The sequence below is a fragment of the Haliotis asinina genome, chromosome 8 (assembly GCF_037392515.1).
Source record: "Haliotis asinina isolate JCU_RB_2024 chromosome 8, JCU_Hal_asi_v2, whole genome shotgun sequence".
Taxonomy (NCBI): Eukaryota; Metazoa; Mollusca; class Gastropoda; order Lepetellida; family Haliotidae; genus Haliotis; species Haliotis asinina.
The window spans coordinates 42,042,232-42,068,926 of record NC_090287.1 but is presented as its reverse complement, the minus strand read 5'-3'; the positions used below and the strand labels follow the sequence as shown (position 1 = coordinate 42,068,926).

Genomic DNA, 26,695 nt, shown 5'->3' with positions numbered 1-26,695 from the left:
AGTTATAAAATGTTTCCAGGAAACTAGTATCACAACTAATTAAAATAGTTCTACCTACAAAAACATATTTTATATGTATGCATCAATATCATTTTAAAGTAACATTACAGTTATTTTCAAATACAAATTTCCTTCATCTTTCAGGTAAAAAGGCGTCGCGACAGTCTGAAATAAAAAGGCGTATTAATCGAGTCAACTCGCGTAAGCAACACTATGAGTCGATTTCCCTTCACTAGAAAGACAGTAGGCTTCTATCAAGTCATGGCTACACCGGTACCGCAAGCGCCCGAACCAAGTTGTACAATGGATTATAGACAGCACGACTCGAATAAGAAGTCTGTGTTATTCAGAAGGGAGCAAGATAAAGAAACTAAGAAGAAATATTTCACACAAAAATATGGACAGGACCAAATGATGTTGATTAGAAAACGGCTGGCAGTAGAGGACTGGGTGTTCGAGCAGTTACGGGATTTATACAATTGTGTGGTATGTAGCTGTTGGATTCTTTTTATTTAGGTGTTGATATAACCGTTTGAATATATTATTTTTGGTGTAATTTTTCAGGATCTGTTTTTTTCACCACGCTCTTTAAGGTGACATTTCTGTTCGTTGTATTCATGTGTACAACAATGCAACCAAGAAACAACTCGGTGTTTGATTCTGTCAAGCTGTCGTGATAAAAAAAACACTGTCCTTTATGACCCCCTTGGCTGTGTGATAAACATTGTCTATAGGTAGCCAATGTGTGTAAGAATGTTATTTTGACACTGTATGCGAATATGAGTATCACAATGTTTGTTTGTGTACCGATAACTGGAGGGGAATAAGGCACCTTATGAACACAGACGCCGCACACTGACGAGGCACTTTCTCACAATGTCTCGTAGCGAGGAATGAAACCTTATCTTTTAAGGAAAAATAGAGCTGCCGAATATATCGCATGATATAACTTAGTTCACCCAAAGTTTTGAAATATCTTCCTTTAGTTGATAAGCAACAATGCAATTTTGTGTCAGATCATAATACCTCAAGTTAGAAACTAATACTGTTAGCTCAATCAATTTACCACTGTTGATATTCTAAAGAGTTCACAAATGAGCCTCTGATGGTTGTGTGGCATTAAGTGAAAGTGTGAAGGCTCAGTCCAAAGTAAGCCAGTGTGTTAGTAAAGACATTTATCTTATTTGTAAAATTTGGGTTACAGCAATAATGGCACCACAGCAGAATGGCACCTGAATCATTTGGTGAAAGCAGCACCACATTGGCGAAAACTGCTACCGATTGATGGGCTAAAATGACACCATATATCAAACATTGTTATGTTGACTTTATTGTTTTAATATTTTATTTACATGTTTTGTTTTATTTCATTGTACATCAAATTGTCAAGCATTCTTTTGGGTTGTTTGGTGGTCCTGAAAAGGACTGTTGAGAGTGAGTGTTGGTAACTCAATGAAGGATGGGTCCATGGATTGCTGCACATCTTGTAAGAAGTTGGGATAAGGACAGATTGCCATCCTTGAACAGGCACCGCACTTTGAACACCTCATTCTGTGTTTTTAATACAGTTTCATTTTGACACTGAGTTTGAGTGAATCCATTTGAGTACCATCAAATGAGCTTTGATTGGTTCGCTCAACTTCCCAGTGTACACACCTGATTGGATAATGCCGTGGATGCATCCAGGGTATAGTAGAGACTTGTCGGAATGTATACCCTGGAGATATCGAAGAAGGTTGAGTACATGTACTTAAAACATTGAAGGGTGCAATGTTTTCGCTTTCCAATCACTATTGGAAGATTAGATGCATTTATTTATCTAAACATACTGCAAGCCGCTTATTCATCCTTTTCAAATTTTATATGGTGCCGTTTTAGCCATAACATTTGTGTTTTCGCCAAGGGGAGGTTCTGTTGTGCCCAAATGGTGCCGTTTTCGCCAGGTGCCATTTTGCTGTGGTGACGTTTTAGCCTGCACCCATAAAATTCTAGTTAGCTATTAATGTATCTTGATGTTTTGATGAAGTAGGACCTAGAGGAGTTCTGCATCGGTTTAGGATGATGGTTTCAGCAACAGTGTACTTCACTGGTCTGTTCCTGGTCAATGCTCGCTCATAAGATGTGTTAAGTAATAGTTTGTAACTTCTGTGTATCAGAACTTGGTATTTAATGATCAGTTATATTTGAGAGGTATACAGTCAAAAAGTCTCCACAATAATGTGTTGTAATAACTGCACAGTTGATTAATTCATGCTCTGGGTGTCGTGGAGACCCTTGGATTTGCTCAGCTCTGTTTGTGCCTTGGTTTGTGGATGAGACTGTGTGTTTCTTTACTACATGACTGACAGAGGAGCTGAGATGTGGAACATGTACAGAATCAAAACAGCATGTACAGAATCAAAGCTGTCTCTCTCTATCATGTCTATGCTGCGGTTTACTCTCTGTACAACCTGAAGGTCACTGTGGTGGTTTTGTCATGTACTGTACGCATCCATTGTTCTTGTATGGTGTCCTGTTGTCTGTAGAATGTTTCACAAGGTGTTAAATGCTCTGTCAAGCATGTTACTCTTCAGCTGTTAAGGACTTATCCTAGCTATATGTACCTGTCATTTGCAGCATGGCAGGACACTTTGTAATGTGAGAGGTTGGAATACTTTGGCAGCCTTGAAGCAGGGGTAATGTTCTCCAGCAGTACTAGGCCTTTGTTTGTGTTGATCAGATAGGCAAGTTCAAATTGTGCTGTATTGGTAGACCAGGCAAGCTTTGTCATGCCACATGGCCACTCAAAGAAGCACACTTGCTGGATGTACATGGACCCCATGCTTCATGCAGCTTTTTGTTTGAATAAGTCATGCTTAGTTATGCTATGGAACTTTTGCATAGTACAGTGATGTCGAGGATGAAATGAGCGAAAAACATTAACTACCAGTACCAAACATATTGTAAGTGCTTGGAATTTGACTCAAACTAGAAATAGATAGTTGTTGTCAGCAGTGCTTCCTGTGAAACTAAAAAATCTGGATCTGTCTCTTGAAAAGGTTTCTTAAAGTGGCAGAACTACTGAACACAGTTGAGCATTGTAATTAGTAGAGGCAGCTGGTGTTAGTAGGATGTTTAGCCTGTACTTTGTATCAGCCTTTTGTATGTACCACTATTTATGATATCCTGTAACTGGATGCTGATAGTCACTGAGGCTTGCTTCTCTGGGAACTGTCCTGTGTCATGTCTATACTAGATGCCTATTGCTTCTTAAGCTTGCATCTGAAGGAACAGTCCTGTGTCATGTCTATATGTTAGTGTTTCTTTGATGCCTACTGCTTTTAAGGCTTGCTTCTCTTGGATGTGTCCCATGTGCCATGTGTACATTTGTCTGCAGTTGGTGAACACAACTGGATATAAATACACATGTTATTCCAGTAGACCTTGCTGCCATATGGTGCTGCTCCGCCATGGTGCATGTGATCCCAGCTGCTGCAGCACAGGGGCACATGTCTGGCCATGTACGCAGCATCGGGCACTCTCTCTCCTGTAGCATCAGCTGTGCTTTCAAGGGTCACTTTCAGGGACCACACAGTTAAAACATAACCAGAAAATGAACAGTATAATCTGATACTGATCTGTTGCTCTTGGTAAGTTTTCACTTGGGACTAGTGCAGTTCTATTACATTTGGAGGTGTATAATAAACAGCAGCATGTAATTAAATAAGCACCACAAATTCATGTTGGCATTACTATCCATACATTTTCCAGATCTTGAGAATGATCTTTCTGGCAATACTGGCAGATTCTGTAGGAACACAAACTGAACACTGTCAGTGTCACTAGTTATTTTCTCAGTTACTATGCTACTGCTGTACTACAAACATGTGTTTGTGCGCAACTTTCCAGGTAAAACTGTTGACATTGTACAAGGAAGATGTGCTGTTTCATGAAGTCTTGGTGTCCACTTACAATCAAATTGCACAGTTGATCAATATTCTGTTGCTTCACATAGTTTCAAAGTACCTGATTATGTCAAGCAGGAACAAGTCAAGAACTATTGGTGCAGTAGTTCTCAGTTGTGATGAAGCAAGAGTTGTCCAAATGTTAGAGGCACTGTTTGCTGACATTTGACTTGTGACATTTGGATGTTGTGATGAGTTTCCTGTACGGGACAGATGACATAGTGATGGGGCAGGGCGGAGCTGAGCAGGCTGAGAGCATGGGATGGGTCGACCAGGAAGAAACTCACCTAGTGTGGATTATGATGCACACACACACCACCAGGCTGTCACAATCTTCAGCCACAACAGGTCCTGCCATGGACACTGTCAGCTATGCAACCACATTATCCCTGGGAGAAGTAGGTCTAGGGAGAGTAGAGTGTACTGACAGCAGATCAGAGACAGATTCAGTATTTTTTCACATTTTTATTTCCCTCTTCTCTATTACATACGAGATAACTAACAACGAGGATAATGTGAGCTCCATAGTACAAAAAACAAAAATATTTGGTTTCAGTGTGGTTAAAGAATGTTGATAAGAAAAAGGCTTTTTAGGGCAATAAGACAAATGCACATTCACATAATACACCCACATTCACACTGAAGAGACAGGCTTAATCCCACATTTACTTACCTCCTGAAAGAGGATGTCTTGGTCGCACTACAGAATGGTGTTCGGAAGCCTGTTATTAACTAGGATTTGTCTCTCCTTCCAACAATAGCCTGAATGCCCTTGAGAAGAAACAAATCTTCCATGGGTGTTTGTTCTTAGACAAAGTGTTCATTGATAGCTGATAATACAAATGGTTTATTACTCACCAGAGTAATGATATATTAAAGAGACAGTAAATCAGTCAATCAATATGGGTGGATTTGCCATATTAAGTGACCTGCTGGAGTAAGCACCTTGGTCATTTGTTGACCAGTCTTATGTTATCTTTATAATCATCCTACTTACTGCATAAAATTACACAAGTCAGAAAATATCAGTGCTGAAGGGAATAGAATTGTCCAGTTTCTAAACTGTTTGTAGTTTCAGTTATGTATGTACTATTTTCACCCTGTTTACCACTGCTCAATCTCTGAAAATAATGTACTTGTTCCTAAATATATACCTAGAGCAGTGTTATTGACTTAGAGTATGTATTACATGTATTTAATATATGACCTGTTCACATGGGACATTTAGCATTATACACGTCGATTAAAGAACACTTTGGCAATGCTAATCACTATATACCTGTGTTCAGCAGCTGGACATGTGATTGTCAGGTGTTTCACTAGAAACATGCATGCATTAACTCTAGACTGCTGTCAAGTCTTCTGTGTCTTCCAGTACATCAGATCCTTCACACTTAAACAAGAACTGCCCAGATCATATTTCAACTGTACTATTTACAATTAGTCTTTCAAGGATGATGGGTTTGGTTTTGTCAGCTCTGAAGCCATTTGGGATGTCACATTGATATCACCCGTTCACAGTTCCAACAGTTAGTACTGCCTGCTGCTTCAAACATCTGTTACCTTGGCTCACCCAACTGGTTAGTCAGACTACTGTGGTGTTATACAAGCTGGTAATATAGGAAACAGTCTTATTTGATACAAGGGAAAATAATCAAGCAGTCAAAACCATGGATGCAGTGTTAATGGTTTGATACTCTTGAGAAACATTACAGCATGCATTTGCCATCTTTCGTGTGTAAACAGCTGACACCTAGCTGGCTATGTCTGTGGGAATGATATCGAAAGTTAATGTAAAGCGTTGATTTAGTCCCACCTGTGCTTCGGTTTCAGGAAGGCACGCAGCTCTCCAGGCCTTGATACTGATCTGACTATTAAGCCTTCAGAACACCTATGTTATGTGTATGTGTGGAAAAGCCATGAATATCTTGGAATACAACGTGGAGTACTGATAAGTCTGACCCATTTCTGGCCCTGTGTTTAGACTACCCCATAGGTAAGGTCTCTAGTTCCCAATATATGCCTCATGTAAGTAGGCAGTCAGGCCTGCCAGCCACGTCCCTAGTGTACAGCCATGGTCTGCAGAGTAAACATATGCTGCCTTGTACTGTGTCTGGTGCATTAGAAGTAGTGGGCATGTGTTGTGGGTATTCTGCCATAGCCAGTCTGTGTGACACCTGACCAGCCAAGCCAACAGTGAACTCACCATACCTTAGTTGTACCTGCTCATAGTGTCTTGAAAAGAGGGCAGTCACATTGTGTGGGATTTGCCAGGTTATCATCTTATTTGCACATATTTTGAAGGTGTTGATCATCCTGGTACATGGTATAGAGGTGTTACCATCCTGGAGAGGCCATTTGTAAAATATGATGTTTAGTTGTTTTCTTTGTACACATAATCCTATTGTGAATGTATGTTTCTTTATCAAAACATACTTTCTACACTCCTCCTGAAATATACTTTTATGTGGCCAAAAATACTGTACAGCAAATAAATCTGACACTCAGTGAAGTAACAGGGTATATTTATTCTCTGTATGACACTGGCAGGGGGAAACTGTTTTAGAAGTAATACATGCGTATGGTTAGGCAGTTTAGTTTATTTATATCTCCTCTCAGGTGAATGTGCATGCAGTAGGTTGCACCATCACTCTACACCTAGCAACTCTAGCTTGTGTCCCTAGCAACCAGAGAAGGTGAACAAGAGTTGGACTTCAGTGCACTGTACTACACGTCCTGCCACCCAAGACATCAGTGAGGAAACTGACATGTTAGACAGTGTTTTGGTGTTGGTTACCATGTATACTAAAGGAAACTTTCACTTTTTGTTTACTTGTTTGCCAGTTTTTGAAGGTGTGTGGCAGCAACATCCTGTGTTTTGTTTAGTGCAGTAGTATGCGTCTAGCCTCTGCCCCTGCCCTTTGGTTTGTGATTGTTTCGTTGCTATACTGTGCCACACCAGTGACTTGAAGTAATGAATGGGCTGGAAGACAGCACTGATACTTACAGGAGTTAATGTTGGTGATGTTTTTGTACCTATCCTTGTTGTCAGTGACACACCACTTGCAGTGTGCAAAATTTATCCTGATCCTGTGGCCCCTGGCTTGTAAAATTCACCAGGACCACTAAGTGATAAGTTTGCAGTGGACCTATGAGGCATTTACATAGTAAATCTACATATGTTATTTTGTACAATGAAGTACAAACAGGACCACTAATTATTGTCTACTGACAGGTCATGTGGGAAATTTTGAAAGGTTTGTTTCCCCGCACTTGTTGGAAAAGCAAGGATTTGATATTATTTGGGAGTTGCCTGGAGAGTAGGTAGAATGTTGTTGATGTTGACTACTTGGCATAGATGTAGGTGGAATATGTAGAACATTGCAGATGTTGTGTGTCTGATCTTAAGGTATGTAGAGGCAACACTGAAGCACTAAGAGATAAATTCTGTTTTATATGTGGTGCTAGGTATGGACAAAAACGTTAGGTAGTCTGGCTCTGCATGATCCACTGTCTTCCGTCACTGTTACTGACCTGGATGAGGCTGACGCTACAGACTGTTTGGCTTGTGTGAATGTATTGTGTCATAGAAAAGTAGGTCAGGAAATCTATTATCCACAAGTGTGTTATGGATAGGTATTACAATAATTCCATAGCCATGCTGAATAGAGCACTGCAGCACTGACTGCAGCCAAGTGTATCCTCGCCTATGCATGTGAGATTGCCTACCTTCTCCATGGGAATGCAGCAACTAGACACAACAGCTGTCAAAAACACAGTTTCAGTGTATGTTTGGGTGACTTCCTAGTCATACTTTTATGACATGATAGTAGTGGGTTAAACAAAGTCAAACATTTTCATTCTTCAAACCCAACCAGTGCGAATGCTATGTAAAGGTATAAATAATAATAATAATAATAGTTACTATACTGTTTAGAACTGCTGTATACACTTTAGTCATACAGTTAACACACTGTTTAGTCCTACTGTATTACACTTTAGTGGTACAGTTAACATACTGTTTAGTACTGCTGTATACACTTCAGCGATACATTTAACATACTGTTTGGTACTGCTGTATACGCTTCAGCGATACTCTTCACATACTGTTTAGTACTGCTGTATACGCTTCAGCGATACTCTTCACATACTGTTTAGTACTGCTGTATACACTTCATCGATACACTTAACATACTGTTTGGTACTGCTGTATACACTTCAGCAATACACTTAACATACTGTTTGGTACTGCTGTATACACTTCAGCGATAACCGTGACATGAAATCAACACCGCTACTGTTTAAAACCTGTCTCGCTACTGTTTTACACCTGTCTCGCTACTGTTTTACACCTGTCTCAATACTGTTAAACAGATTTCAGTTGTAAAAAATGTCCAAGTTAGGAGAACATGGGCAAATAGTTCATTCTCAGGTAACAGAGATAGCATACAATGTTATCATGTATATGGACAAAAATTGTGCAACCAAAGCAGATTCTGTTTTACAAAGCAGCCTTGCTACTGGACTCTCAATGGCAACTTTAAAGCGCATTAAGGCAGAAGGTGGTAGGAGTGCTAGTCTACCTACATTTATCAGTCCCACCAAGTTGCGCAAAACCAAAACTTGCAGTTACAAACTTGATGATTTCGACCGGTGTGCAGGCTGTCAATTTGTACAAAGTTTATATGGCGTAAAGAAACAACTACCCACTCTGGATATGATGTATGATATGGCAAAGTGCCAGTTGAACTACAAGGGTTCTAAGGAAAGTTTTCGAAAAAATCTCAAAGACATGGGGTTTAGGTGGCGAAAAACGCAGTCAAACCGTAAACTTTTAATGGAACGTAAATACATTGTTTCCAAGCGTTTGCAATACTTGTGTGCAATAAAGAAATACAGAGAAGAAAATCGAACACTCATCTTTATCGATGAAACATGGTTGCATGTAAAGAGTTGGCAACTTGAGGGTGAAGACGTAATAAATGGGGTTCAACCTCCGTCTGGCACCGGACCTCGGCTTATTGTGGTTCATGCAGGGGGTAAAAACGGATTTGTTCCAAATGCTTTGCTTGTTTTTGATTCCAAACTCGAATCAGCAGACCATCATGACGAGATGAACTTTGATAATTTTTCCAAATGGCTCCAGGAAAAGTTGATCCCAAACCTTCCACTGCATTCTGTCATCATTATGGATAATGCACCATATCATAGCAAGCAAGTGGACAAATGTCCGCCAACCGCCAACAGAAAAGATGACATAAAAGCGTGGCTACAAGGGCACAATATCTCATTTGATGACAAAATGCTTAAAGCCAAACTATTGTTTCTTGCAAAATCCAACAAATCGGGCCCTGTCTACAGAGTAGACACGATGTTGAAGCAACATGGTCATGATGTACTACGTCTCCCTCCATAACACTCAGAACTAAACCCGATTGAGTTAATTTGGGCAAATGTGAAAAATTATGTCGCTTCACAAAATGTGCAGTTCACAAAAAGTTCCTTAAGAGTTGCCATAAATGAAAGGATGTCTGCAATCGGTGCAAAAGAATGGTCGGAATGTTGTAAACATGTTAAAACAATTGAAGATGGTTACTGGCAACGCGAAATCGCAGTAGAAAGGGAAATTGACAGACTAGTGATTGACTTAGGACTTGCAAGTGATTCAGACACCGAGACTGAGTCAGAGAGTGATAATTAAAGCATATATCAGTATGTCCGCTTAATTTTCCAGCATTGTTGTGTCTTGTATAATAATTGACACATACTATATCAGGTTTTTACTGTTCCCATACTTTGTCATAAAAAAAGAGTAATCTTTGGTGAGTTGTCTGTATTTTATATTTTTTTAGTCACTGATAAATCTACTGAGTCTGGTACTGAGTAATCCCCAAACAGACAAATTTGTGTACAAAGATATTTCTCACTGACTTATCAATGTCAAAAGGTTTGAATACTAACCATTTCTCTGGAACCGGTTATATAAATTTCCAAGACATGTATTCACGGTCGATCACCAGCGGAATTATGGACGAAAATCAGCCCGTACAGAGAAATAGGAACAAAATTATGGGATAAAAATATTTCCCCCTTGCTAGTCTGATTTAGCCACCACCATTCAGTAACAGATAACTTTTAACATATTAAAAAGTTAAATGAAACACAATTAACTATATGTAGTTATTATCTATTTAATATTTAGCAGACGAAAAGTCAACTTTACCCACTAAAACAACACCGCATATTCCTTCGAATGATAAGACTGCAGTTTCAGGCATAAGATACTGATATTCCATGCTAACTTTTAGTTAAGACGAAGACAAATAGATGATTGGGGCATTGACAAGCATTTTAGATATTCAACAATTTTGTTTAAAAAAATCAGGAAAATGTCATTTGCTTCGTGAAATGGATCGGTGGTCCTAAACATATTTGCTCAGTATATTGTGTTGATTCAGTTCGTTGGGATTGGACCTGTTCCCAAATCGAGTGTGCTATAACAATTCATGCGTGAAACGCACGGGGGGAAATGAACTTCTCGATATTTATCAAACAAGCTGTCTCCGTCTTGTTTCAAATGGATCGTTCTGTGGGGCGTTCCCAAGTATGCAAATTGGGGTCATTTGTCAAGTCGTGGATCAACTTATATGTGTTGATCTATGTTGATATATGTGTTATGTGTACATCATTTGAGTCTTCCACCCCTATGTTGCCCTGGAGCTCCCACCCCTATGTTGTCATTGCTGCTGCTCCTGAGGTCCTCTTGTTGTGATGATGACCCAGAGGTGACATCCCAGCTATGCCAGGAACTTTTTGCACCCAGAGTTGCACTAAAAAACATGCATAATACTGATCGAGCACAGTAGAATTGCTCTTGTAGAATTTGATACAGAGGGCCCTGGTTAACTTGCTGAAGCTGTAATATTGACTGAAATAGGCTGCCAGCAGCAGTACATCCTTCATGTCATTGACATTGACAGAAGGGAAACTGAATTATATATGTGTACCTGAGAAGCTTTATGGCTGAATGAAGTCACGTAGACAGTCACCATGATATGTGAGTCTGTTGATGGCCACGGAGACAATGCTAACATCCAGTCCCGCTGCCACCTGGGAACTACAGTAAATTTTACATGTATCTGGAGACTTTGTGTATTCCATTTGTTTTTACATGATCAAAAACTTGAATCCCAATATTTGCTGCTACTTGCAGTTCAAGTGACTGGGGTTATTGCATTCATTCAGGCAGACTGAACTAACGCGAGCTGAGTATTATAGATGACCATCAGTTGTAAATCCAGATGTCAGTCAATGTTATCAGTGTTAGCTTTTTCATGATGTGAGCATAAATAGTCATCATATCTTTGCAGTATTTTTTTATTTTGTACTTAAAAACAACACTGCACATGTGAGTAGGTCAGAAAGTTCAGAGTTGGGTTGTGGTTGTGTGAAGTCCGCTATTACCTGGAGTGACAGCCTAGTTGTTACTGTAGGCACTTCATGACAAGTAGTTTATGAATCTTCATGACACTGATAGCTTCGTTCATGTTAATGAGTAGGTGTTATGAGATTGCCCAGCATACTGCAGGCATACCTTCATGAGGGGTGACAGTTTCATGAGTACATGACAGCTGCATGTCCTAGGTTGGTGGAAATAGTTGTTTGGTCCTGGACATTTATGATAATTGTCAGTGACATACCAATGCTTACTGTGTGATGTGAAAGTGATGCCATTTTGATGCTGCTCAACAAGTTAGTCTACATTATGTAGAGGGTAATGTCCGAGTAAGTCTCCATTCCTGAAAAATAATGGATCTGAGTCCCCGGGGGGCCAAGGCACAATATGTTAAGGAATGGAGAGTTGCGAGGATATTACCCTACTTAAATTATGTTCAAAGTATTGGTAATTTTATAAGCCAAATGTCATGCAAAGAGTACCAACTGTCAAGTTCAACTTCCTTGCTATTATCTCATTGTACATCACAGTCACCAAATGTATAAACTACTCTAATCACAATCAATCACACTGTACATAGGCCTACTCTGCTCAAATAACTTTCAGATATCCAGTGTACATCAACCTTCTTAATTGCATATACTCAGCAAACAGTAATGTATATTAGCAATGTATATATTCTCCATGTCGCAAAATTGTTGTATCACTTGCTATCAATGGTGTTAGTACCTATGCAGAAATGTCGCACTCATTTCAATGAAGAAGTTAACTATCCACAGATCTTGGTTTTCCAACAGCAAGGTTGTCTGTGAAATGCTTAGCTGCTTGCTGGCTCACACTTGTAATTAGCAGCCAGAAGTTAAAATGTTGACAGCTGGCTGTTGGTTCAGCTTTCTGCTCTCCTCTCTATGGGTAGTTAACATTGTCAACATGCTTTATGTGTGGCTGAACTTTACCTTTCATTTCAAATGGTACCTTTGTGTGGGAACAAACTCGGTGATGCTGCAGGGACATTTTCATTAGAGGCGTGCACCAGTTCACAGCATATTCAGATACAACAGTTTTTGTCAGTACAGACAATAGGGGAAGCATGCATATGGAAGGCACATTTTCATGGGACTTGATTGGACTTCTCTCGTGAAAAACATAAAAGGAATCCTGTGGTTCTGGTTGTTGCTCAGTTGAGATTCACAGAGGTGGTAACCAACAAGTTGTCTTCTTTTTTAAGTCCTCTATGTCTGTGTTTTGCCATAGTTGATAAAAAAGGAGCATCAGTGTGGTGTGTGTTGCCTTTGTGCTCTCCTTCAGTCAATAACAAAGGCACAAAAGGTGAAGAGAGAAACATGTTTGACCTATTGAGGACAAACAAATCCCACAATTCATTTACTGTTTACTTACTTGCCTGAAAAAAGGGGTAAAGCAAGAATTCAAACACCCAGTTAGAAGACAAACACAGGAAAAAGGTTTAATAAGTATGAAGAAAGAACTGGGTGTGGGTCTAGAACGAAGGTGGTTGAATTAACATAGGTAGGTAGGCCATGCTAGATACATCAACAAAGCCAGCACTAGTTGTGGCAAATACCTCATAATTTGCTTCACCAGTTTACAACACGATTTCCTTGTCCCTCTGCCTGGTGGGTCAGCTGAGGAAATTCTTGTCTCATGATACAGCTGAATGACGAAAACCCTTCTCCTTGGAGTGTGTCATGTTGCATTCAGTTGTGCAAGTGTTAAAGCACCACTTAGTTTATTTCCTAGGAAAATATAGGGTGAAGTATGCATCTGAACAATCTAGTGTCAGAAAACAGAACACAATTGTCACATTTGTTTCATAAGTGTTCAAGATGTTCCTGGAGATAGATCTGAACTATACTTTGACCTGTGGAAATAAAAGCCCGAAGATTATTCCAGGTTTTGGTCCCAGAAAGGATTCCTGGACTTATGCTTATATCTAGCAGGTGCTCACTCCCATGCATTGTTGTCCCTTGCCGCAAAGTGGAACAAAGGACTATGTATTCAGCAGGGTCACCAAATTTGTTGACAGCCTACATTGGGGGAGTATGCAGACACCATTTGATTTGGGTGTTCTTGACCTTATTTTCAAGGTCACCATAACTCTTGGACCAGTTTTTATCCCCTTGTTAATGCATAAAAATATCTCTTAAACTGTTGTCCCCCAGTATTCAAATTTGGTGACAGCCTATATTGGAGGATTATGCAGACACTAGTTGATGTGGATGACCTTGACCTTATTTTCAAGGTCACCGCCTCTTTGACCACTCCTCAAACTCTTGTTAACGAGATATTTCATGTACTGCAGTACCCAATATCTTCAAGGTGCCAACCTTCGTTGTTGATTTTAGTGACCTTGATTGTATTTTCAAGGTCACCACGACTCTGTGATCACTCTTCAAACTCTTTTTAATGTGATACCACATAATCTGTTGTTCCCAGTGTCTTCAAATCTAGTGACAGCCTACATTTGGGGATTGCACAGACATCAATTGATTTTGGTGACCTTGATCATATTTTCAGTGTGACCTAACACTTTGTTCACTTTGCAGACTTACGTAAACACAATATGTCATAACTCATTGCAACCAATGTCTTAAATTTTATCGACAGCCTACTTTGGGTGATTATGCAGATACCAATCTTTTGTGTGGCTAAAAAGTAGAAAGCAGTGAATATGTCATAAATACATCGATTGGGAAATGCAGGGGTTATGGGCCATTTTGCACATTAGAATGAAAAATGGCCCATTAAAATTTTGTTTACTATTATTACATGGGTAGCGGCCCTTTTTAAATTCAGAAAATGGCTAACAATCCTAAAAATGGCCCATTGTCAGTTCTCTTTCCCAATCCCTGTAAATATTACAGTGTTCTTTAGCGACAGGGGGCATTGCCACATTAGTGGGCAATACTTGTTTTAATATGATGCACACCTACAATTTATGTTCTCCTTCACTGTTGGTATGTGCGTGTATTCACATTTATTCCTGTCTGTGTTGGGGTACATGCACATGATGACTGCCATGTGCTCATGCCTACATGCAGACAAATGTCAGCATCTAATGATGCCCAGCAGTACCTCTTAAGCATGGACTCCAGGGACTCAGTAGCCAGCATTCATTGGGGCGTTACAAGTTTGTTGAGATCACATTTACATTAACAAATATTGAACCAGGGAAAACCACTGACCAATAACCAATAGAACATAAGCTCATGATTTAACCATTTCTCTGTGTGATGAAAGTGCATAGTTAACAACTTACAATGTCATAGGCATGTCTGTGGAGTTGAAGTGATTAGAACTATCGATCTGTGAGGAAGGTGATAGTATAATGGCAGCAGCCCTACCTGGCAGCCTCTGAACTATTGCTGGAGTTATGGATATTGATGAACATGTCTGCATATAAACCAGCCAGTGTCTGTAGTAAAGGGTTCTGTTTACAAAGCCAGCTTCTCATTCAGCTCATTGCATGTCCATGGCTGTTGATTACTCACCATTAACTTTGTATTGCCAACCACACCCAACTTTCACACTATCGTCAGCAATTTCATGGTGACTTGATTACCTGTTGTTATGGCAATAATCTCGGCAGCTGGTAGCCATAAACAATGTGTTGTATGAATATAATCAATGCACAGAAAGTCAACACCTGGGCCAGTGATGGATCCTGCCTAATGTGTGATAGCTTCTATACACAAACAACCTTCAGTTAATAATGAAAGACAATCCACAAGTCCAGACCGCCATTTCTTGCCTCAAGTGGCATCTTAGAATTCTGAACAAAACAGACCCACATAATGACAATGAGTAGGGATAAATATCTCTTGTTTGACAATTACCCTTTCTCTGTGTAGTAACTGTCATCAAGCATCCAACAAGCCATCTTCCTGCATGTGCTTTAAAAGGCTATATTTTTAAGTGTTGAGCAAGTGAGTAAATAAGGTTTTGTGTCGTGTTTAGCAATATTCCAGTAATATATCAGGAGACACCAGAAATGAGCTTCACATAATGTAGTAATATTCAGAGGTCTGCAGTATGATGAGGAAACAGTATGGTGAGTTTAGATGTATCAGTTGGGGAGTAGAATGAATTAGGAAACATAGGAAAGCTATGAATAGTGGTGGTGCATAGCAGTGGTCATCAGAAACTGAATGAAATAAAACATACAGATAGGTTGGTAATGGTAACTTGGCCCACAGTTAACAGAATGCAGTAGGGTAGGAGGTCCACAGTGGTGTCTACAAGGGTCTCAAGGTGACTCAAGGCACAGAATGATATAAGAAAGATGAAGGTTTGTAGTGGTCGCTGGGGTCTCAGCTTCCAGAGGTATTTACCTTCTTAAATGCCTGAAATGAGGCCTTCAGTACACAGCCCTGATAGTAGGTTGTGGGTTTGTACTGGCTGATTGAATACATACTTAGATAGGGTTGTCAGGTGTGTTTACAAATATGTCTCGTTTCAGTGTAGTCTGCTATAGTCAGTGTTTATATTTGGTAGATCTGTTTGCTGTATTTCTAATTGTGATTTGATTGATTTTACTTTGAGAAGTGTTTTTAGTCATCCATCCAGCAAAATACCCCTCCTTTAAATTTTGCTTTTTGCCTATGTATGCTGCATATTTCACTGCTGACAGTGATGTTGATGGGCTTCTAGGTAGTGGCATTCAGATTTACTGGGAAGGGAAAACACCTACACACAGTACCATCTACATGGGAGGAAATTGATCAGTTTATTTCATGCCAAATATGAAAAAAAATGTAATGAGAAGAACATGAGTTTAAGTCTAGATTTGATTGTTTTCTATTGTTTGTACAGTGCATTGAGTTGACTATGAGACACACCCGATCAAGAGAGTGAACAGCCCTGGCCCACTGCCAAGTCGGGTACAGTGTTATCAAATAGTCACCCAGGCCAAGTTTTATATTGATCCCACTACGCGGGGACCTCAGTTGGAATCTCGTGACAGGAATAGAACATGAAACTGTTTTTTTGGTTGTGCTTCGTAGACTGCATTGACATTCATAATCATATAGTCTCTGTAACTGTTCTTGTTCTTTATCATTTAGTAATCTAAGATGATGACTGAACTAGGTGTTAGTACAACCTGTATTTTTGGTGGAGTCACATATACTGAAATGCTGTGACTAAGGTTACTGAAGCACAGGCTGTCTCTAGTCTGAGCATGTTCCGACCGACACAGATGTAGGACTTAGACAGATCAGAGAAATCTGCAATAGGGTAACAGTATCAGGCCCCCCTAAGTAATGGAAGGAATTACGGCAAATTTGAAGGAATTTCATCTCAAATGTAAATAAAGGCAGCCTACTCGCGAAACAATTGCAGCGATATCGGTAGTTTAGTGTTAATAACATAAACACAATGCCCTTATCGGAAACAATGTAGGTAATACTTTAAACAAGATCAGCCATCTTCAGAGGTTTCTCGGCTCAGATCTGTGATTTGTCGGTCGCGTCTTGTAACTCACACATCAAAATATGGAGTCACTGGAGGGAGCACATGAACACAACGCTGGAGCTATAAATTATTTTTTTAGGAAAAGATTGTCACTGCAAAAGAGCGTCATAACATCAGGGGCATGACTTATGACGTTCTTTTGCAGTGATGATCTTTTCCTAAAAAAATAATTTATAGCTCCAACAACACCTCATACCTAAATGCATTCAACACTGGTGGTCAAAGATGGATAATTATGAAAATGAAAACAGTAGAAACTAAAAACAAAGCTCACTGAGACGGGTGCTTCTTCCAGTGATGACATGTTTCGATGTGTGAGTTTCAGGACCAGATCGACACTGAGCCGAGAAATCTCAGAAGATGGCTGATCTTGTTTCACGTATTGCCGGCATTGTTTCTGATAGGGACGTTGTGTTTATGTTATTACCGCTAAACTACTGATGTCGCAGCAATTGTTTCGCGAGTGGGATGCGTTTGTTTACGTTTGAGATGCAGTTCTTTCAAATTTGCTGTAATTCCTTCCATTACTTAGGGGGCCTGAGTATTTATTGTAAACAGTATCTGTCCAATGTAGTGATTCTGCATAACATTTACATGTTTGGTATTTTTAAATATGAAATATTTGATTCATTCATTTTCAAATATTGTGTTTAATAAGAGCTGCTAAAAAGAAGGAAATTTATTCCAAATATATTAATTTGAGTTGTGGAAAATTAGGGTTTAATGTTTTCTTTGCCCATGCTCAAAATTAGGCACGTTAGGCTCTGTTTATTGTGGAGAATGAGGTGCCTGACAAACATGGCCATGACTCCATCATGGCAAACACTGGTCACTGCTACCTGGCATCCACTGCCAACACCACTGGTCAACAGAGACAACCGGCCCATGGCCCTCCTACACCACTGGCCGTTACCTGTTCATGTTTGGACAACAAACAACAACACATACTCTTAGGTTCAAAACAAAGGTTAAGCAAATGTGTTTAAAATGTTCTTATACTGTGGCAACCCAAGGAGTAGACAATGCAGTATTTTGTCTCACTTTATTATGATGAAAGAAAGGCCAACAGAGACCCCTGTCATCAGATATGATCTCTCCGTATTTATGTGATATTTGGTTGTGTTTGGTTTGGCTTTTGATAACATTCTATATGAATTAAGGTGAGAAAAGGCTATTTGACAGCAGATTGGACTGACAAATATTTGTTTATTTCCTGCAGGTCATATTTTCTGTCAATGAAACAAGCACATAAAGAGTGCAGCCCATGGAGCACCATGGTGTAATGTACAGGCCACAGTACTGCATGTAGTGCAGCTCAGTGTGTGAGATGATGTGGAGGGCCCCAGACTCTCAAACTATCAGTGTCCCAGCAGTGTCTGCAGTGGCAGCAGATACTGCACCATGAGCTGGAGAAAGCCTCCTCATAACTGCTGCCGGCTCAGATAATGGCCCAACATCAGTTTAATACGCCACATTATGTATATGCCACATTCCTCATCTTATACAGGAGCAGATGTTGAAACTGATTCACTGGCTTTATTAAAACAGGGAAAAATGTCAAATCAGAATGTGGTTTAAAACACCCACACTTTACATACAGCAAGTTGTCTCTGTAAATTAGACCTGCAGCAAGTTCAGTAACACTTGCAAGCTTGATTTGAACTTTGTTGCATATAAGCATGTTGACAATCCTGATGACTTTCACTGTCTGTGAAGAATGACACTTATAGCCATTTGCTCTGTATGTAATGCAGTCAAACCAAATCAGGAACTGGGCTACGAAACTAGCACATCACCTATTGAGGGACAGAGGAGAGGAGATGACGTCACAACAATGGACAGTGCTGGAAATACTCTTCTCGACTTGGGTGTTACCTGGCAGTTACTGGGGGTGTTACTTGGCAGTTACTGGGGGTGTTACCTGGCAGTTACTGGAGGTGTTACCTGGCAGTTACTGGGGGTGTTACCTGGCAGTTACTGGGGGTGTTACCTGGCAGTTACTGGGGGTGTTACCTGGCAGTTACTGGGGGCGTTACTTGGCAGTTACTGGGGGTGTTACCTGGCAGTTACTGGGGGTGTTACTTGGCAGTTACTGGGGGTGTTGCGTCATAGGCAGTGAAGGACTGACATGACAGAAAATGGCGGGGTGACGGTTTGAACTGTATTGTAAGTTTCAGCAGAAACCCGCAAATGTCATTGCACCTTTCAAATGAATATTATGTGTTGTATTGCCATAACAGAAGACATACACCTAGAGAAATGGCCGAAAGGTGATGCTATGCTTGGTCACTGACTGACCAGAAAGTCCATGTGCTAATAATGACGTTGGATGCATGCTTCCATCAGACAGATACAACCCACCGCATATCTTAGCCACTGATTGCCTGTTAGTGGCAAACAAACATCTATACATCTATATACATCTATGTTTACTGTACATTTTCCTTTGAACTGAGTATATTACAATAGTGTATGCTGTCATGCCACAAATTTATCCATAACTTTTCAATACCATTTAGGGCCCCTTTGTGAAATGCTGTAAAGTGAACGTTTCAGTAACGCTACTCAGGTTTTATTACAGAAGAGGCAAGAGGTTAATAGTGAGATGAACAGGACACTTTTGGTTTTGTGTCCAACTGCAGACAAACATTTCTTTTAGAATGAGCATAGTAATGATCAAAGTACAGTTGAAGCTGTCAAAACCGGCACTCACTGGGACTGAAGAACTAATCTGGTATAGACAATGTGCCTGATTGTAGAGCTGATGAGAAATGTGCAAGCAGTGGATGGGACTGAGATTTTGTGCCAGTGATGACAGCTTGCCGGATTGGACAGATGCCGGTTTTGACAGCTTCCACTGTACTCTGTCTAACACCAGGCCAGCCATTTGGTACACGGTTCAAGAAGCATCAATAAGTTTAAAAACAAGGACTGTTGGTTGAAGCTGAAAAGATCAGTGGCTGCTTGTAGAAGATGAAGCAGATGAAGAAATGTTGCCAGGGGCACATAATTAGGATACAAACACAGGGTCAAACTCGCAGCTTTACTGCCACAGCATCCGGCATGGCAAGTGTGGCCGCGGAGAGAACACACAACCAGCATGTCAACAAAACATGGAAATCCCCAAAACATCCACACAGATTAAGATAATATTCACACCGGTGATGTTTAGATGCTATTAACTCTAGACCCAGGTGGGCATGGACACAAGTTGGTGATCACCCAGCATACACTTGTGTGGCCTGATCACTTGGCAAACACTGAGAAAGGTGCATCTTTAAGACAGGCAATTTACAGCTACAGCTATGAATGTAAGACAACAGACATGGGACAACAATTCATAAGTACTCATACCCTCACTGCCACCAGGGTGGCTAGCATGTTCCGAGAGCAACATGAAAACATCAGCACCCTTCAGAAACACTATTGTCATGAATTGTTTGAATTAATGTCAATTTTGCCCCTGTAAAAGATACTGTGTGGGTGTAAGCAGCTTTGTTTTATCATAAAATGTATACAGATGCATGGTCCGATGCTGAGGCCCTTTTCTGTTCGATGATAAGAATAGGTTATGGTATTTCCCTGAGGTCAAATGTCAACAGTGTAAATTAATTGTCAACTTTGTGTTGTAAGTATCAGATACTGAAGCGGAAGCATGCTCTTGACGTGTTGACCTCTTTCATTAAGTTTGTCTTGGATAGCTTCCGGGGGCTCCATGTAATCAATTGATCGTGGCAGACATCTTGATATGCTTAAACCACAGGCCAAGTTACATGAACATCAGGTGTTGTTAGAGACGGTGTGTTATAGTATGCGAGTGTAACCAGAGTAGTGATAAAGAATGGTCTGTTAATTAGATAATTTCAGTGCAGATACCTGCACTAGTCATTTAGTAATACATTGTCATTGAGTATTGGCATGAATTTGATCAAGATGATAGGAACTGTGTGGAAGTTGTCGTAATGAATAAGTATCTTGGTAGTGTCAGTTTGTTTGTGTGTATGTTAGGACATGGCCCAGTGTGGGCTACCTACGGTGGAATGTGTAAAATCAGGGTGTGTAGTGGAGGCACACCATGTCAGTGTCAGGTTGTTACATCTCTGCACATTGTGGTTATTGACTCAGGAACTATATTATAAAATAAGTGATTTCATCCTTTATTTTCCACTCTATCATGTCATGTCCCATCAGCTGCATAATCAGATAGTTGATGCTGACATGATTGCATGTGTAGCCTTGACTTTGGTCCTTTGCCTTAGCCCAATACACACTTTGTGCTGAGAGTATACCGTCGTTCTGTTAACTGTTGAAAGAAGGACATTTATTAGATCAAGCCTCTCAGAGCAGTTGTACTACTGTCCATTGAAAGTGATCCAAACCAGCTATCAAAAGGTATGGTAAGTCTCCTGCCGAGAATATGGGTGTGCTTTTGGATCTATCGTATGATGAAAGAGAGAGAAGCTGACAGTGTGGTGAAGGGTTGACATTGTGTACACACTAACAGGTGTAAGATCTTGATCTGGAATTGTTTGTTTGGCTGCAAATAGCATTACATAAAATATTTATGAGAATATGATTTGTCTAGATGATTCACTAAACAGATAGGGGGTGGAGGGGTAGCCTTGTGGTTAAAGTGTTCGCTTATCATGCAGGAGACACGGCTTCAATTGTACATGGGTACAATGTGTGAAGCCCATTTTTAGTGTCACCTGCTGTGATATTGCTGGAATATTCCTAAAAGTGACGTAAAACCCAACTCGCTCACTATACAAATGGTGCATGGAAATAAAAGAATGAACCCATCCATTGTTGAAAAAAAGAAAGACAGTTGTTCATGAAGTTTTAATTCTTGATCATTGAATACATTCTGTTGTTGATGATTTTACGAAAAATAGGCACCACTTTGTTTGCCGCCAAATATCTGAATGTATTTTTCAGACAGGTATAAGGGTTAATGGTTCTTATGTGGAAAAGCAGTATACATGGACAGGCCTGATCACACTTCAGGCCAAATCAGTGTCTTGCATTTAGCCTCATTAATGGCATTAAAGATTTTGTTTTTCTTCAGTGATGTTTTTTTTTAATTCTCTAACGCATGAAAATGGTTGAATGCTCCAGTGTAACTAGTGTGATCTCTTTTCCCCTTGAGTTGTAAGTTATATGAGATTGGCTTTGGTAGGACTTTTATATGAGATTGGCTTTGGTAGGACTTTTATATGAGATTGGCTTTGGTAGGACTTTTTCCATGCTTTGGTAGAACTTTTTCCATGTTAGTTGTTTAGCATTACATTTTGGCCACATTGACTGCAACATGTGGCCTGGCTTTGTATCATGTACTGCAGCAAGTATTACATGCAGATTGTTATTTGTTGTATTCTGAGATGCAATTTATGAAAAGTGGTTATGCATTCAATATCAATTATCACGAAACTGGTTCATTTGGGAACACATTCCACTGACATCTAGCTTCCTTCTAGCTATTGTGCAGGTACCTACATCCTCTGTTGCACATGGAACTAGTTGTCTGGCCTGTAGCACAATGTCTTCAGCACATGGCCCTCTAGTGCAGCCATTGTGTTCTACTTCCTGAAGCTGCCTCCAGCATGGCCCAAACAGATGGTTGTCCATGCATTATGCTATCCCATTCCGGCACTCACCACAATAACAACCACAAGATGCCTGTATGTTGATGCTGAGAATTACATAAAAGTTTTAACCAACACTGGTGGCATCTACTGGCATGGTTGCTGGGACCTAATATCTCACTTGGAATCTGCATCAGTCAGACTGTTACTGTCATCATAATCCACTCTTATGTGTATCATCTGTGATCATTATCTTTGTCATTTGTAACCAAGAACTGCATCTGCACTGACCAATTAAATACATCATACCTGACCAATAACTGTGCCATATCTGACAGTTTACTGTTACCATTACCATTTACTTCATGCCTACTAAGGGGCATGTCTTGCACAATTATTCAATTTTTTAAGGCTTCAAATTGTTTTGTGCTTGGAGGTGAAATACAAATCAAATTAGAACAGACTGTTTCGAAAAAGTGACAAGTTTTTGTAACACAGTCATCATTGTTGTGATACTGGTAGAATGATTGCTTGTTGGAATGGTTGTATGTTAGACCTCCACAGTAGCTTTACTGTAAATGTACCTTTGATTACCTACGGTAAGAATAAGATTATTACACTGATTATTGTGACATCTCAGAAACCTCATCAAATCACAAAACAACTTTAAGAGATTATGGTTTGTACTGTCAGCATAACAGTTGCTGTATTTGTCGTGTCACAGGCTTATCTCACATCCAGAACTGATCTTCCTGCACACCACTATTATCAAAGTTCTCATTATCACATTTGTACTCAGTTGACGGCTGGGCCAGTGGTTGGACGTGTTGAAAAGCATTCATAGAATTATTATTAATGCCCTAACATCTAAATACTGATATCCAACCGATTTTAATGAAAATTCTCACATTATTTTGTTTTATTTTCAGGAAGCTGAAGAGGATCATAATTGCAAGCTAGACTTAGAAGAGGTTTTAAATTTTGACAATGATTGTGAGAGAAGAGAATATGCATTAGTAAGTAAAATTTTCTCATTTGTTGTCAGTGTCCATACTTCTGGATCAATGGCTATTCAGTGAGTTGGGTAAATTGTACACGTATGGGAATTGTCCTTTTATCTGGGGAATCATCCATACATGAAGAAAAATGTCAGTGCATCAGAGGAAATGTCTGTTCTTCAGGAGAAGTGTCTGTACTTCAGGTGAGATGACTGTAAGTCTGGGGAACTGTCCCTACATCAGGGGAAATGTCTGTATGTCCGTACATCATGGCAAATGTCCGAACACCAGGAAAATGTCCATTACTCTGGGAAATGTCCACACGTCAGGGGAAATGTCACCACAGCAGGGGAAATGTCGCCACATAGGGGGAAATGTCCATACATCAGGGGAAATGTCACCACATAGGGGAAAATGTCCAAACGTCAGGGGAAATGTCACCACATAGGGGAAATGTCCATACACCAGGCGAAATGTCACCACATAGGGGAAATGTCCACACATCAGGGGACATGTCCATACATCAGGGGAAATGTCACCACAACAGGGGAAATGTCCATACATCAGGGTAAATGTCCTTACATTAGGGGAAATGTCACCACATAGGGGGAAATGTCCGTACATAGGGGAAATGTGCGTACATCAGGTAAATGTCACCACATCAAGGGAAGTGTCCATAAGTCTGGGAAATGTCACATCAGGGTAAATGTCCATAAGTCTGGGAAATGTCACCACAACAGGGGAAATTTCCGTACGTCAGGAGAAATGTCTGTATGTCCATGCATCAAGGGAAATGTCCATACATCAGGGAAACATCTGTATATGTCAATGCAACAAGGGAAAGCCGTGTTAGTGAAATAATCTCTTTGTAACTGTTCAATTTTGCTCCTAGATTTTATTCAATGTGTTTAGGAAAGACAATGCTAAGAGTCTAAGCAAACACAACCAAACAGATACGGTACTTCTTTGCAACAAGGAAGTTGCTAGCGTATTCCATTTCTTTTCCGATCACTTATTGAATCCTACAATGGCGAGTTTTGCAAGTCATCTAGTGCAAATTTATTGAAACACATTGTAAATTGCTTGAGTATTGTGCAGACCAGTTTCTAAAGTGGTATTGATCTAAAGGTGTGGATGAGTTGACTAGGGAGTAGTTATGAGGTATTGATAATGTCAGCAGATGTGGGACAGTCGACAAATGCAAGCAGGGCCACATATCTACTGCAGGCTTCAGTGTTTGAAACTGAAACAGTAGTTCCAGGCTGCATCTGGACCCACAGTCTTTTCAAGAACTTTGCAGGCCCTTACTAAACTCCAGAGTTTAAAAACTGCAGCATATTTTGACAAAGAAATAGAAATATCGTAAGCTGTGGACTTGAGCAAATTTGATACAGAAAGCCTGATAAGAGATCTACTTTCCACTGACCTACTGGCAGGCACTAATTTTCATGAGAAGGGGCGTGTAACCAAGGGGTTACTTAATCCAATATACAGCATGAAATGTGATAGTCATTACTTAACTGGGTGACCTGTGATGCATGTTCACCTTAGTGAATGTCTGTTATACAGAACTGAGTTTCCATTCATACAGAATGTCACAAAATTTCAAACACAGATGGAGTGATAACTTCATCGCTATTGTGGATTTTTTATGAATGTTTAATGTATGAGTCAGTCACAGGCTGTCTTCATGGGAAGAGCATAACATTGATCATATACTGTTGAGCAGTTGTGATTCACATGGAGGAGACAAAGCCTTGGCTGTTGTCATCCTGATGCAAATGGCCTGACCATTCTGAGTATTTGTCACTCTGTGATACTGGTGGCTGCTGGGATCTAATCTGGGGAATAATCACACGCGAGGGACACTTTGTCGGCTGATTTATGGAATGAATAAATCCAATCATACACACACATAGCAGGTAGAACATAATCTGTCTGGGATCATTCACACCTGGGCTGCAGCATTATTAGTTGCTTACACAAGCCAACATACTGCAAGTTTGAGATGCAACTTACTGGTCATGTTAGGGTCAGTAGTGGTGTGTAGGAACCTCTTCATATCTGGTTATGTTTGGCTCAATAGTGATGTGCAGGAACCTGTTAAGGTCAGTAGTGGTGTGTAGGAACCTCTTCATATCTGGTTATGTTTGGGTCAATAGTGGTGTGCAGGAACCTCTTCATATCTGGTTATGTTAGGGTCAATAGTGGTGTGCAGGAACCTCTTCATATCTGGTCATGTTAGGGTCAATAGTGGTGTGCAGGAACCTCTTCATATCTGGTCATGTTAGGGTCAATAGTGGTGTGCAGGAACCTCTTCATATCTGGTCATGTTAGGGTCAATAGTGGTGTGCAGGAACCTCTTCATATCTGGTCATGTTAAGGTCAATAGTGGTGTGCAGGAACCTCTTCATATCTGGTCATGTTAGGGTCAATAGTGGTGTGCAGGAACCTCTTCATATCTGGTCATGTTAGGGTCAATAGTGGTGTGCAGGAACCTCTTCATATCTGGTCATGTTAGGGTCAATAGTGGTGTGCAGGAACCCCTTCATATCTGGTCATGTTAGGGTCAATAGTGGTGTGCAGGAACCTCTTCATATCTGGTCATGTTAGGGTCAAAAGTGGTGTGAAGGAACCCCTTCATATCTGGTCATGTTAGGGTCAATAGTGGTGTGAAGGAACCTCTTCATATCATGATGTGTAAGATATTGATGTTGGAAGTGAGCTGTTGCTGTATACAACTTAGATCTTGTCCCTGGTTTTGCCTCAAGGTGTTTCAACAGATCAGTGAGGTGTAATAAAGAGTTAATGTATTTGTTTGAGCATCATGCGCACTGGCTTCCTGAAAAGGTGTAACTTAGGGTGTGCATTGTTCTCCAGATGCCGAGCCACTGCTGTGAAAATGTAATTCTGGATATATAACCACCGACCCAAAATTTGATATGCAATATGCTCGATGTTCATCTCTGCAGTAACATTTTTTATTTAAATTTGATTATCCAAAATTACTTTCAACATTGATAAATTCATCAAAAACGTATGTATAATGATCAGCAGTGCACCAAATCACCATTATTCACAGCTCACAGTAAGATAACTGAAACTGATGTCTTAACCTTTAGCCTGCTGAATTAATTTCAGCATAAGGCGTTAATAAGAGGGTGGGTGATTTCAAACACTCAGTGCGTCACTAAATAAGGGACAACTGAAAAAATATTCAGC

General features: G+C 40.1%; 1 pseudogene; it reads left to right on the top strand.

Moving 5' to 3' along the window:
• Positions 1-26,695, top strand: part of LOC137294688 (uncharacterized) — a 42,940-nt pseudogene that overhangs the window by 5,000 nt on the left and 11,245 nt on the right.